The sequence below is a fragment of the Otolemur garnettii genome, unplaced genomic scaffold, assembly GCF_000181295.1.
Source record: "Otolemur garnettii isolate 467f Iridium unplaced genomic scaffold, OtoGar3 scaffold00024, whole genome shotgun sequence".
NCBI classification, from domain to species: Eukaryota; Metazoa; Chordata; class Mammalia; order Primates; family Galagidae; genus Otolemur; species Otolemur garnettii.
In genome coordinates this window covers 11,780,757-11,794,007 of record NW_003852419.1, presented here as the reverse complement: position 1 = coordinate 11,794,007, position 13,251 = coordinate 11,780,757, and the positions used below count along the sequence as shown (strand labels likewise).

At 42.5% G+C, this 13,251-nt stretch overlaps 1 pseudogene across 1 annotated transcript; it reads right to left on the bottom strand.

Moving 5' to 3' along the window:
• Positions 1 to 11,483: 11,483 nt before the first annotated feature.
• On the bottom strand, positions 11,484 to 12,278 carry LOC100962356 (annotated as a pseudogene). The gene has a single exon (XR_153398.3). The product of XR_153398.3 is annotated as a 60S ribosomal protein L10-like (transcript).
• Positions 12,279 to 13,251: the final 973 nt, after the last annotated feature.

Below are 13,251 nucleotides of genomic sequence, written 5' to 3'. Positions count from 1 at the left end.
AAAAAAAAAAAAAAAAGACTTAGTCCATCCAAAACACTGAAGAGAACACAAGATGAAAGTAATCTACAGGGTATTATTATTTACTAATTTCACTGTCAAATAAAATAAAACATATTTCCTTGACTTTTTTTTTTTTTTTAAATAGTCTCACTCTTTCCCCCTGGGTAAAGAGAGTATCAGGGCATCATAGCTCACAACAACCTCAAACTCCTGGGCTCAAAAGATCCTCTTACCTTAGCTTTCCCGGCAGCTGGGACTAAAGGTGCCTGCTACAACAACTGGCTAGTTTTTCTATTTTTAGTTGAGATGGGGTCTTCCTCTTGCTCAGGCTGTTCTTGAATTTCTGAGCTTAAGTGTCCACCAACCTCAGCTTCCCAGAGTGCTGGGAGTATAGGAGTGAGCCACCACACCTAGCCGGGGAGGGGGGGTTTCTTGCACCTTCCTAAGATGTCTAATGTATTCTTTAAACTAACTGCATATGTAAAATTATGTCACCACAATGGCAGTTGCAGATTCTAGTCACTGACTGATTGGAGAATAGTCCAGCAGCCTGAAAACAGAACTTGAAGTCAAGATTTGTCTGTGCCTTTCTCAAGATAAAACTTCTTCATTTGGGATTAAAAACACAAGACAAAGCTCTCTAGAAGTTCCAGTAAAGATCCTTAGGAAACGCATTTATGAATGACAGGAAATGAGAGAAAATGGGAGACAAATATTCCAACTTCTTCTTCTTCTTCTTTTTAGAGACAGAGTCTCACTATATCACCCTGGCATCACAGCTCACGGCAACCTCAAACTCTTGGGCTTAAGCAATTCTCTTGCCTCAGCCTCCCAAGTAGCTGGGACTACAGGCACCCACCACAATGCCCATCTATTTTTGTTGTTGTTATTGTTATTGTTGTAGTTGTCATTATTGTTTAGGAGTCGTGGGCCAGGTTGGAATCCACCGGCCCCAGTGTATATGGCCAGTGCCCTAACCACTGAGCTACAGGCACCGAGCCCAAATATTCCTACTTCTATAAAAGCCACATGGTGATTTCCTATTGAACATTTGTACCAGACTGGGGAATGCAGAAGCTAGCTGAATACTGTCAAATGCAACACCTACAGCCTCAATTTAGCTTCGCTAACCTAAGCGAAAGGAGCATGACCTCAGCCACATCCTCATCTTCACTGCAGGAGGAGAAGAGGAAGGACAACCACAGAAACTGAAAGGTTTGCATTCCCCAGTCCACCAGCCCATCTGGATTCCACTGAGCTTTTTAAAGTTCCCACTGTAACCATGAATTCTCATCCAGCATTCACAGCCATTTACTGATGTAGGCCAGGGTCCCCTCTTAGGAGCTTCTTGGGGGTGGGGGGGTATAAAGCCCAGCATGAAAATAAAGAAACAATTTGAGTCTCTATTGCAGCACCTGACTAGCATTAAAAAGTATATAGGCAACCCAAGGAGAGCAGTGGCCCTCCAAGTGAGCAGGAGTCTCCAGGTGTTTTGGCTCCCTGTGGAAACTAAAGATAGATAGCACCTCAACATATGTCCTTTTCTTTTCTTTTTTTTTTTTTTTTTTTTTGTTTTTTTGTTTTTTTGAGACAGAGTCTCACTTTGTCACCCTGGGAAGAGTGCTGTGGCATCATCATAGTTCACAGCAACCTCAAACTCCTAGGCTCAGCCTTCCACGTAGCTGGGGCTACCAGCCCACCACAATGCGTAGCTAATTTTTCTATTTTTAGCAGAGACAGGTTCTCACTCTTGTTTAGGCTGGTTTCAAACTCCTGAGCTCAAGGAATCCTCCTACCTCTGTCTCCAGAGTGCTAGGATTACAGGCCTGGCCTTAACATATGTTTTGAGTTGTTTTTCAGGAGCCCCCAACAGATGGAAAATGCAGGTAAGGGAAAACTGAGGATTGACCACCATTCTTTTGTTGCAGGAAGATGAGGCCCAGTGAAGAGAAAGAGCACTCCAACACCATGTTTATAAGAGGAAGGGCTCTTTATTTCAGCAGGCAAAGCTTCTGGCATAGAAGAATTCCAAATGACTGTGCTCCCCGACTGGCTTGGTCTTTCCCTTGATCTCCAGTCAAAAAGTTCCAACCCATAGATACCTTTTTCATTGGTCAGTTTGAATCCAGTGGGGATGCTGTTCCTGCCCCCACAGAATTACAGGATTGCACAGAAGTAGAAATTTCCAGGTCCCAGGAAGTTAAGTCTACAAATTCCTAAGAGCTAAGTCACCATGGAAAGGACCCTGCAGGTGTATCCTTGTGGTCTCCTTGAGAAGATGTGTTCTCCAAGACCTCATCTTTCCCAGGTATCATCTCTCACTTTGTTCTAAATTTCCAGTGAGGGGCCTTTCTCATCCATCTTGATATTCCTTTCTACTAATCCAAGAATTTCTGAATCCTCCCTTCCCCCTCAGAATATCCAACCTTTGGAGACCAGGCCAATGTATAACATCTGTGTATACGATTTTGCCTGCCTGAAAAGTACCTGTGTCTTCCAACACCCTGGCTTGTAAGCCATCAGGGAGTCCGGGTCTTAAGTGTTAGCTGCCTGTACTCCTTGCTTGGCCCCTCCATTAAAGCTTCTTTCTCCTGCTACAACTCTTGGCTTCTGTGTCTGGCTTTAATACACTGAGTGAGCAAGCTCCAGTTTGGTTTGGTAACATTAATTTAGTAAAACTTCTTTTTTCTCATCATTAACTACTGAGTTAATTCATTGAACTCTTTTCTTCTTTTTGCTCTATAGGGACTTTTTTATTTCTGCACTGTTCAATAAATTCCTCATGGAACTTATATTCAAGTATTTACGTATTTGTGTGGCAGTGCAGGCAATACATAATACATTGGTCACTGGTTCTCAGCCTGTGGGAACTGTATTAAAGGGCTGGGGCATTAGGAAGGTTGAAAACCACTGCATTATATGGTGTCAGGGGAAATGGTAGGGGAAAGGGATAGAGATCACCAATAGGGAGTGGCATTTAAAATGGGGAGTCAGAGAAGTCTTCCTTGAGAAGGTGACATGTGAGCAAAGACCACATCGTGCAGACATACCTGGGGAATGTGTTCCCTACAAGGACAGCCCATGTCTTGAGGTAGGAGCGTCATGGCATATTCAAGAAACAGCAAGGAGTTGGTGTAGCTGGAACAGAGGGAGAGGAGGAGGTGAGGCCTCAGAAGGCCCAACCACTCAGGGCCTCATAGGCTACTGTGAACACTTTGGCTTTGACTCTGAATGTGATGGGAAGCCATTCAAGAGCCAAGAGTCACATGACCTGGCTTATTTTGTACTAGGAAAACTCTGGCTGCGGGTTGAGAAAGACAGTAGGGGACAGATACCATAGCTGGCCAAGCATCTGGGAGGCTCTTGAAATAACCCATGCCAGCAACAATAAAGGCAAGGACAGTGGGTTAGAGTGGTAGCAGAGGAGAAAGGATGGCAAAGTAACCAGGTTCTGACTGGTAACTGCCTCGATGCCAGACCAAAAGGTAAAGTGTCATGCTGTAGTCGGCAGAGGGAAAACGGAAACACAAATACAAAACACATTTAAATTCAACCACTAACCTATCAACGGGAATTTGGCTATTATTTTAGAAGTATTTTAAATCAGAAAGGTCAATAGGTACATTTTAAGTTCAAAAACTTGAACTTGATGTTCTGAAAACTACAAGAGTATTGAAACCTTGGCTCAGCACCTGTAGCTCAAGTGGCTAAGGCACCAGCCACGTACATTGGAGCTGGCGGGTTCAAATCTAGCCGAGGCCTGCCAAACAACAATGACAAGTATAACCAAAAAATAGCCGGGCGTTGTGGCAGGCACCTGTAGTCCCAGGTACTTGGGAGGCTGAGGCAAGAGGATCACTTAAATCCAAGAGTTTGAGGTTGCTGTGAGCAGTGACACCATAGCACTCTACCCAGGGAGATAGCTTGAGACTCTGTCTCAAAAAAAGAGTGTTCAAACCATTTAAAACTCAGATCAAATTCTCTAAAAGCATTTATGTATGTGATGAGATAACTTACTCATGTACGTATATATATTTAAATATAAAATATATTTTAGGCTTGGCACCCATATTCGGTGGTTAGGGTGCCAGCCATATGCACCAGGGCTGGTGGGTTGGAATCCAGCCAGGGGCTGCTAAACAACAACAAAAAATAGCCAGGCATTGTGGTGGGCACCTGTATTCCCAGCTACTAGAGAGGCTGAGGCAAGAGAATTGCTTGAGCCCAACAGTTTGAGGTTGCTGTGAGCTGTGGTGACACAGCACTCTACTGAGGGTGACATAGTGAGACTCCGTCTCAAAAAATACATATATGTATATAATATAAGGACATAATGTCCATATAAGGACTCTGTCTCAAAAAATACATTTATATATATAATATATAAGGACATAATGTAATATATATTTATAATTCTAATGTATAAATATATAATTAAATTTTATATTTTAAATATAAATATTTAAATATATAGTTTAAATTATGCAAAATAATTTAAATTTACATATGTTAAGAAAGATACAAATAGAAAATAGTTGAACACACACTAGGATGTCACAATTTGTCAGAATATTACTCATTACTTCCGCTAAAGATCTAGTTACAAAGATCATTGCTAAACTACAGAGACTATTTTCCAATGAAGAAAGGGAAACTCAGTAGAAATAAAAAGGGTCTCACCTGCTCTGCTGGTGGGAATGCAAGCTAGTACGTCCCTTTTGGAAGGAAGTTTGGAGAACACTCAGGGATCTAAATATAGACCTGCCATTTGATCCTGCAATTCCTCTTCTAGGAGTATATCCAAAGGACCAAAAATCATTGGGCAATAAAGATATTTGCACCAGATTGTTCATTGCAGCTCAATTCATTATTGCCAAGTCATGGAAGAAGCCCAAGCACCCATCAACCCATGAATGGATTAATAAATTGTGGTATATGTATACCATGAAATACTATGCAGCATTAAAAAAAATGAAGACTTTTACCTCTTTTATGTTTACATGGATGGAGCTGGAAAATACTGTTCTTAGTAAAGTATCTCAGGAATAGAAAAAAATATATCCAATGTACTCAGTACTACTGTGAAACCAATTTATAATCACTCACACTTGCATATGAAAAATGAAACTCAACTATAGCCTAAAACAGGCATCCTCAAACTACAGCCCACAGGGCCACATGCGGCCCGCCTAGGACATTTATCCGGCCCGCTGGGTGTTTTTGCCACTGCTGCCTGTCCTGCTTAGCAGCCGACTCCTCCCGGTGCCCGCAGTCTGGCCCTCCAGTGGTCTGAGGGACATTGAACTGGCCCCCAGTTTAAAAAGTTTGAGGACCCCTGACTTAGGACGTAGGAGGGAAGGGGAAGGAGAGAGGAAGGGGAGGGGGGTGGGTTGATAGAGGGAGGGTTGGTAGGGGGAACACACCTATGGAGCATATTGCAAGTACAAGTTGGATCTATCAGGTGTAGAGCATAAATGTCTTAATCCTGTAATTGGGCATAAGTGGTGAAGGCTATGTTGTTTAATAGGATGTAAACATTCCAATTTGTGCAAATAATCATCACATTGAATCATATAATGGCATAAATGTATTTATGATCTATGTACGAAAGACTTAATAAAAAAAAAAAAAGGGTCTCTCACCTATAATCCTAGCACTCTAGGAGGCCAAGGCGAGTAAATTGCCTGAGCTCAGGAGTTTGAGACCAGCCTGAGCAAAACTGAGACCCCGTCTCTGAAAATAGCCAGGTGTTGTGGCGGGCGCCTGTGTCCCAGCTACTTGGGAAGTGGAGGCAAGAGAATCACTTAAGCCCAAGAGTTTGAGGTTGCTGTGAGATGTAACACCATGACACTCTACCTGCAGCAAAGTAAGACTCTGTCTGGAAGAAAGAGGGTCCCTAAATGCAAAAATACAGCATTAAATGAAATTTAATCTCTTTAAAATATATTAAGAATAGCATACTGAAGTTATTGTTGCCCTATGTTATGAGACAGAACTACAAAAAGATGCTATGTATTCATGGGGAAAATGTAACACAAATCTAAGAATGAAAGCAGGAGACACTTTTGAAATGTCATCAAACAGTGCCAATAAATATTATTTCTGCCAGGGAACAGCACAAGAAAGAATGTTTTATTCAAGAATATCCAAGGAAATAAAAAATTACATTTATGCCGGGTGCAGTGCCTCATGCCTGTAATCCTAGCAGTCTGAGAGGCCAAGGTGGGTGGATAGCCTGAGCTCAGGAGTTCAAGACCAGCCTGAGCAAAAGCCAGACTCCATCTCTACTAAAAATAGAAAAACTGAGGCCAGAGGATCGCTTCAACCCAAGAGTTTGAGGTTGCTGTGAGCATGCCATGGCACTTTACCCAAGGCGACAGCTTGAGACTCTGTGTCAAAAAAAAAAAAAAAAAATTACATTTAGATGGGACATGTGTCGCTAACATCAAAATTTTTTAATGAAAAGCAGAAAAGATGCTTCTAGGAATGAAAGTGTTATAGTTTTATTCTGGGAATGAAAATAGTATGTTGGCTGTGGCCCATAGTGCCATGGTTACAGTGACAACTACATATACCCAGGCTGGTGGGTTCAAACCCAGCCCGGGCCAGCCAAACAACAATGATAACTGCAACAACAACAACAACAACAAAAATAGCTGGGGTTGTGGTAGGTGCCAGTATTCCCAGTTACTCAGGAGGCTGAGGCAAAAGAATCACTTAAGCCCAAGAGTTTGAGGTTGCTGTGAGCTGTGACACCATGGCACTCTACCAAGGGCGACATAGTGGGACTCTATCTCAAAAAAACAAAAAGAAAAGAAAAGAAAATGTTATGTTATGTACTACATATCTCATAAGTGGTTATTTAGAGAGTTAAGGGCTTGATTCTCAATGTTTAACGTGAAACAAACCAAGCAACCAAGATTTAACTATTTATTGAGACTTTTCACTTTACTTTGTTACAACTAGCTATGATCATTAGTAATGTGACATGCCACAATACTCAGCTATTTTTTAGAAATGAGGTCTCTAGCTCTGGCCCAGGCTGGTCTCCAATCCACCCACCTCGGCCTCCTAGAGTGCTAGGATTACAGGCATGAGCCACCGCACTGGCTTGAAGCTTTAATTACTTCCTGGATCTACTTGGATTTTAACTCTAGACCACTAGGGATACTTAGGATTTTTTTTCTTTTAATAACTAATCTCCCTTTGATTCCTCATTGCATTCCTCACAATAGATATTCTAAACCAATTTCTACATTCCTCAATCAAATTCTCAAACCTTTCATCGCCTGAAATATTTTTAGGACACACATTTTTCTCTTGCTTCACTGAGAAGGTGGGGGCTGCCCTGCTAGCAGAGAATGCTGCTTCTGTGCTTTCATTTCTTCCAGGGAGAGGGGAACCCAGTGAATGTAATCCTTGGCCTCTCTGTCTCTGTACTCACTCTCCCTTAGGGAACGTGGAGTGACTCACCTAACTTAAGTTTGTAGAGCATAAACCTTGCTTGGAAGACTCAACAGCAGAAAAGAAAGAGAAAAAAAACCAAAATTCTCTAATTAGCCTGTAGACTGTCCACATAGTCTGGACTTCATTGCTCTTTTTCTGGCCATAAGGCCCACAAGAGAAAGCCTCTGTCCCACAGGCCATGGGGAAACCTGAAATTTGGCAAGAGAGAGTAACTCTGAAGTCTGAAGACCTCCAACTGGATGGATGTTGAGGAATATTGAGAAATCAAAACTAAAACTTGGAATTGAGAGGATCTATATAAATTTAGAGGTGTGAGTGGTGGACTTTAGCATGTGGGCAGAATGTTTTGAGCTTGGCAGTTATATGGTCTTTTAATAGCTGCAATCTTGGTAAGAAACTTCAAGCCTCAGAGCACGTGGTAGTCTAACTGAAGCACCGCAGTTTATGCTGTCTTGGTCCATAGGTGAGCGGCTGTTTTCTCCAAAGCAGGCCTCAGCAAAGGACTGGAGGCCACGAGGTCCTCAGCTTAGACACATAACCTCACCCTGGAAGGGGAGGCCAACCCAGCAGAGGCTGTGCACGCAGGAAGCCTAGATGGTGGCAGGATTACATCCTTGTAGGTGTTTGTTGCTTTTAAACTACAAGCCAGGTTCTATATGCTCTTTAAGGAATGGAAGAAGTTCTAACTTTGAATTGTTAGTGGTATTCAGAAAAAAGGACACAATTTTTTTTTATTTAATGATTTTTATTTCAAAATATTAAGGGGGTATAAGTGTTTCTGTTACGTGGATGAATTGTATAATGCTGAAGTCAGAGCTTTTAGTGTGCCCATCGGCAGAATGGTGTACATTGTACCCAACAGATAGTTTTTATTCTCACCCACCTCCCACCCCCTATTAGTTTTCAATGTTCTATACATGACTTTATGACTATGTATATCCATCCTTTAGCTCTAACTTATTTGTGAGAACATATGGTATTGGTTTTTCCATTCCTGAGATATTTCACTTAGGTAAAGATTTCCAGTTCCATCCTGGTTGCTACAAATGATATTATTTCATTCCTTTCTATGGCTGAGTAGTACTCTGTGATGTATATGTATGTATGTGTCTACATGCACATACTCACACACAGAGGGTGCCAAAGTGTGAGAGATGTATGTGTGTGTGTGTATCTGACATTTTTTAATCTACTCATCAGTTGATCAGCTGATAGGCACTTAGGTTGATTCTGTATATTGTTTTTTATGAGTTATGCTGTGGTAAACATTCAGATATAATCATCTTTTTTTTTTTTTTTTTTTTTTTGAGACAGAGTCTCATTTGGTCACCCTCAGGAGAGTGCCAGGACATCTTAGCTTACAGCAACCTCAAACTCTTGGGCTCAAATGATCCTGTTGGCTCCCAGTAGCTGGGACCTACCACAATGCTCAGCTGTTTTTCGAGACAGGTCTCTCTCTGGCTCAGGCTGGTTTAGAACTCCTGAGCTCAAGCAGTCCCCTGTCTTGGCTTCCCAGAGTGCTAGGATTACAGGCGTGAGCCACCACTCCGGGCTTCCTATGAGATTCTTTTGATCAAACCAGTTTGGGAAACATTGCCTTAAGCTATTCTATAATTGAAAGTAGTCACAGCAGCATGTGGCAAAGGACTAAAATTATTGGCTTACAACATATTTCATAAGCAACAGTAGTAGACAAAACTCACTCTAAATGTAGCACTAAGAACGGCATGGTGGTTCACACCTGTAATCCCAGCACTCTGGGAGGCTGAGGCTGGTGGATTGCTTGAGCTCAGAGTTCGAAACCATCCTCAGCCAGAGCAAGACCCCTGTCTCTAAAAATAGCCACTCAATGTAGTGGGCACCTGTAGCCCCTGCTACTTGGGAGGCTGAGGCAAGAGGCTTGCTTGAGCCTAAGAGTTTGAGGTTGCTGTGAGCTATGACACCACAGCACTCTACCAAAGGCGACAAAGTGAGACTGTCTCAAATAAATAAATAAATAAAATGTAGCAATAAAGGAGGAAGAACTTGGTGTTCAAAGACAGGATTACCATTCCACGTCCCCTTTGAAGTTAGAAGTCCATATGACATGTCTTGGACTTACTCATGAATGTGAGTAAGGGCGATGGAAGTGAAAGAGATGGTACTATGTCCCGGTGGAAATTTTAAAAGCCAGGGCACATCTTATCGTCACATTCTCTTGTCCATGGGTTTTTCATGGAAAAACCCACTGAGATTCAATTGTCTTAGTTCCATAAGTGAATACAGTGTGATCATAACTCCCTGCCAATCCTCTATGGATGTGAGTATGAGTGAAAAAGAAACCGTTGTTTCAAACTGCTAAGATTTTGATGTTCTTCTGTATCACAGTGTAACCTAGCCTAAACTCGATTAAATTCTAAACTTCAGCCAGGGGTAGTGGCTCACGCCATTAAATTCCAGCATTTTCGGAGGCCAAGATGGGAGAATCACTTGAGTGATTCCAGAAGTTCAGGACCAGCCTGGGCAACACAACAAGAGCCCATTTCTTTAAAAAAAAAAAAAAAAAAAGATGCATAAAGAATTAGCTGGGAGAGATGGTGCATGCTTATAGCCCTCACTACTACTCAAGAGACTGAGGTGGAAGGATTGCTTGAGGCCAGTCGTGTCAGGCTGCAATAAGCTATGGTCATGCTACTGCCCTCCATCACTTATGACAGAGGAGTTGATGTGGACAGGTAAACCTTCCTCACAGAGATGGAAATTCAAAGTGCCAAATTCAACATCTCCTAATTAATGTCTTATTTTCACAGTTCATGAATTCCAGAACCTCATACCAGATGGACCATCTTGGTAAAGCTAAAACTCAGAATTTTCCTCCCTCCCACTTCTGACAGTCTCTGAGATGGTATTTGACAACACCAATTAATGGACTCTGGGAACATAATTTTTCTTAGACTAACTATGTAAGAACCTGGGGAATAGCTTTTTCTAAATTTGATGCTGTGGGGTGGAGCTATAATAATTTTGTCTTATTTACTTTTTGACTCTTAAGAAGCTCAAGGAGAAACTTGAAATTAAACTAACAAAATTTCTGTCCAAGATGTAACTGCTTTAAAACCTCTTTAATTAAAAATTGAGTAAAATATGGAGAGGATAAATTCTTTTTTGAGACAAAGTCTCACTTTGTCATCCTAGGTAGAGTGCCCTATCTCACAGCAACCTCAAACTCTTGGGCTCAAGTGATTCTCTTGCCTCAGCCTCCCAAGTAGCTGGGACTACAGGCATCTGCCACAACGCCGGCTATTTTTTTAGAGATGAAGTCTTGCTCTGGCTCTGGCTGGTCTTGAACTCATCAGCTCAGGCAATCCATCTGCCTGGTTTCCCAAAGTGCTGGGATTACAGATGTGAGCCCCCACACCCAGCCATGGAGAAGATGAATTATGAACATTGATTTCTTTGAAGTTTAAATTGCAAAGCCAAGTGAATTTAATTCCTTTGGGCATAATTTATATGAAGTTTTCGTTTTCAGGATTTTTCCTGAAAATTTGATAATGGGAGAGAGGGTCTCTGTGTTGACTACATTTTATTGTTGAAGTGTTTTTTTTTTTTTTTTTGAGACAGAGTCTCACTTTGTCACCTTTCATAGAGTGCCATGGCATCATCGCTCACAGTAACCTCAAACTCATAGGCTCCAGTGATCCTCTTGCCTCTGCTTCTCAAGTAACTGAGCCTATAGGTGCCTGCCACAATGGCTGGCTATTTTTAGAGAGCTGGTTTCATTCTTACTCAGGCTGGTCTCTAACTCCTGAACTCAGCCTCGGCCTCCTAGAGTGCTAGGATTACAGCCTTGAGCCACTGTGCTCAGTCTGTTAAAGTATCTTAATGGTGCCAAGTAGTCTCATTAGACAATGAGATTGGACAATGTTGCTGAATATAATTGTTATGGAAAATAGAGTAAGGGATGAATTTTCAGATTTGGAGTTTATTTAATTAACTTACTATTTATAACAGTTATAACATGGAGTTTTTTTGTGTTTTGACAGAAAGTAGGATTTATTATTGGTAGGCACAATTGATAGGCAACAGTGTTAAGTCCTCACAAGCGCAGGGCCGGCCACTTGCCCAGGGGGCCACGACTGGGGATGTATTTGACCCCACAGCCATCTGGGATGAGCCGCTTCTCAGCCACCATGTCTTCAAATTCATGAGTTAAACTTGGTAAAACCCCATTTCTTGGAGATGTGAATCTTCTGACGACCAGGGAACTTGAACTTGGCCCTGCAAAGGCTCCTTGTTCTGTAGTTTGGTGCAGATGGACATGATGACTTGGCCAATGTGAACCCTGGGCACAGTGCCCTGGGGCTTTCCAAAGGCACCACGCATACCTGTCTGGAGCCTGTCAGCTCCAGCACAGGACAACATCTTACTGATGCGGATAACGCAGAAGGGGTGAAGCTGCACTCAGATATGAAAGCCATCTTTTCACAACTTTTCACTATGTACTTGTCGGCACAAACACAAGCAGCTTCCAGGGCTTCAGAGGAGCTACTCGTACGCATCTGACACCACGTGGCCACAGCGGGAACTCATCCACTTTTGCCTTCTTCCGCCCCAGGTCAAAGATGCGAATCTTAGCATCAGGAACACCTCGGCAGAAAGGAGACTTGGGGTATGGCTTGTTCTTACAATACCGGTAACGCCGGGCAGGGCGGCGGCCCATGGCGACACCAGGGTCTTCAGTGGCAAGCTCGCAGCCACTCCGACCGCGCCGAAGGTAAAGAGGTGCCCGACCCCCACGCATGCTCATAACAACACGGAGATTTTTTAATGCCTTGTCTTGGCAGCTTCTCTCCTATGCAGGGCTTGATCCTGGAAGGGGACTGAGGTGGGTTTTGAGAATATAAACTGTTTAGATGCATGATTTTCAACCAGTGTTCCGTGAGAGGATTTTAGGTATGCCTTGGAAAGAAAAAAATTTTTTTTGAGACAGAGTCTCACTTTGTTGTCCTTGGTAGAGTGCTGTGGCGTCACAGTTCACAGCAACCCCAAACTTCTGGGCTGAAGCGATTCTCTTGCCTCAGCCTCCCAAGTATCTGGAACTACAGGCACCCCCCACAATGCCTGGCTATTTTTTTAGAGACAGGGTCTTGCTCTGGCTCAGGCTGGTCATGAACTTGTGAGCTCGGGCAATCCACCTGCTTCGGCCTCCCATAGTGCTAGGATTACAGGTGTTAGCCACCACACCTGGCTGCCTTGAAAAATTTTAAAGATCATTAATGGAATTATTGTTGAAAGAAATTCAAAGCATAGTAAATATATATATGCATTTTTTTTTTATTGAGATAAGAGTCTCACTTTGTCACCCTTGGTAGTGCTGTGACATCATAGCTCACAGAACCTCCAACTCCTAGGCTCAAGTGATTGTCTTGCCTCAGCCTCCCTAGTAGCTGGGATTATAGGTGTCTGACACAATGCCCGGCTATTTTTTTTTTATTTAGCAGTCCCAGGCCAGATTCGAACCCCTGGAACATATGGCCAGTGCCCTAACCACTGAGCTATAGGAGCCCAAATATATTTTTTTTACTCTTTTTTTGGATCAACATAATTTAAGTGTGCCACAGAAGTTTAACTATAGTTTTAAGTGTGCTGTGAGACAAAAAGATTGAAAAACACTGGTTTAGGACAGGCGCAGTGGCTCACACTTCTAATCCTTGCACTCTGGGAGGCTGAGGTAGGTGGATTGCTTGAGCTCACGAGTTCAAGACCACCCTGAGTCAAAGCAAGACTCCATCTCTGAAAAAAAAA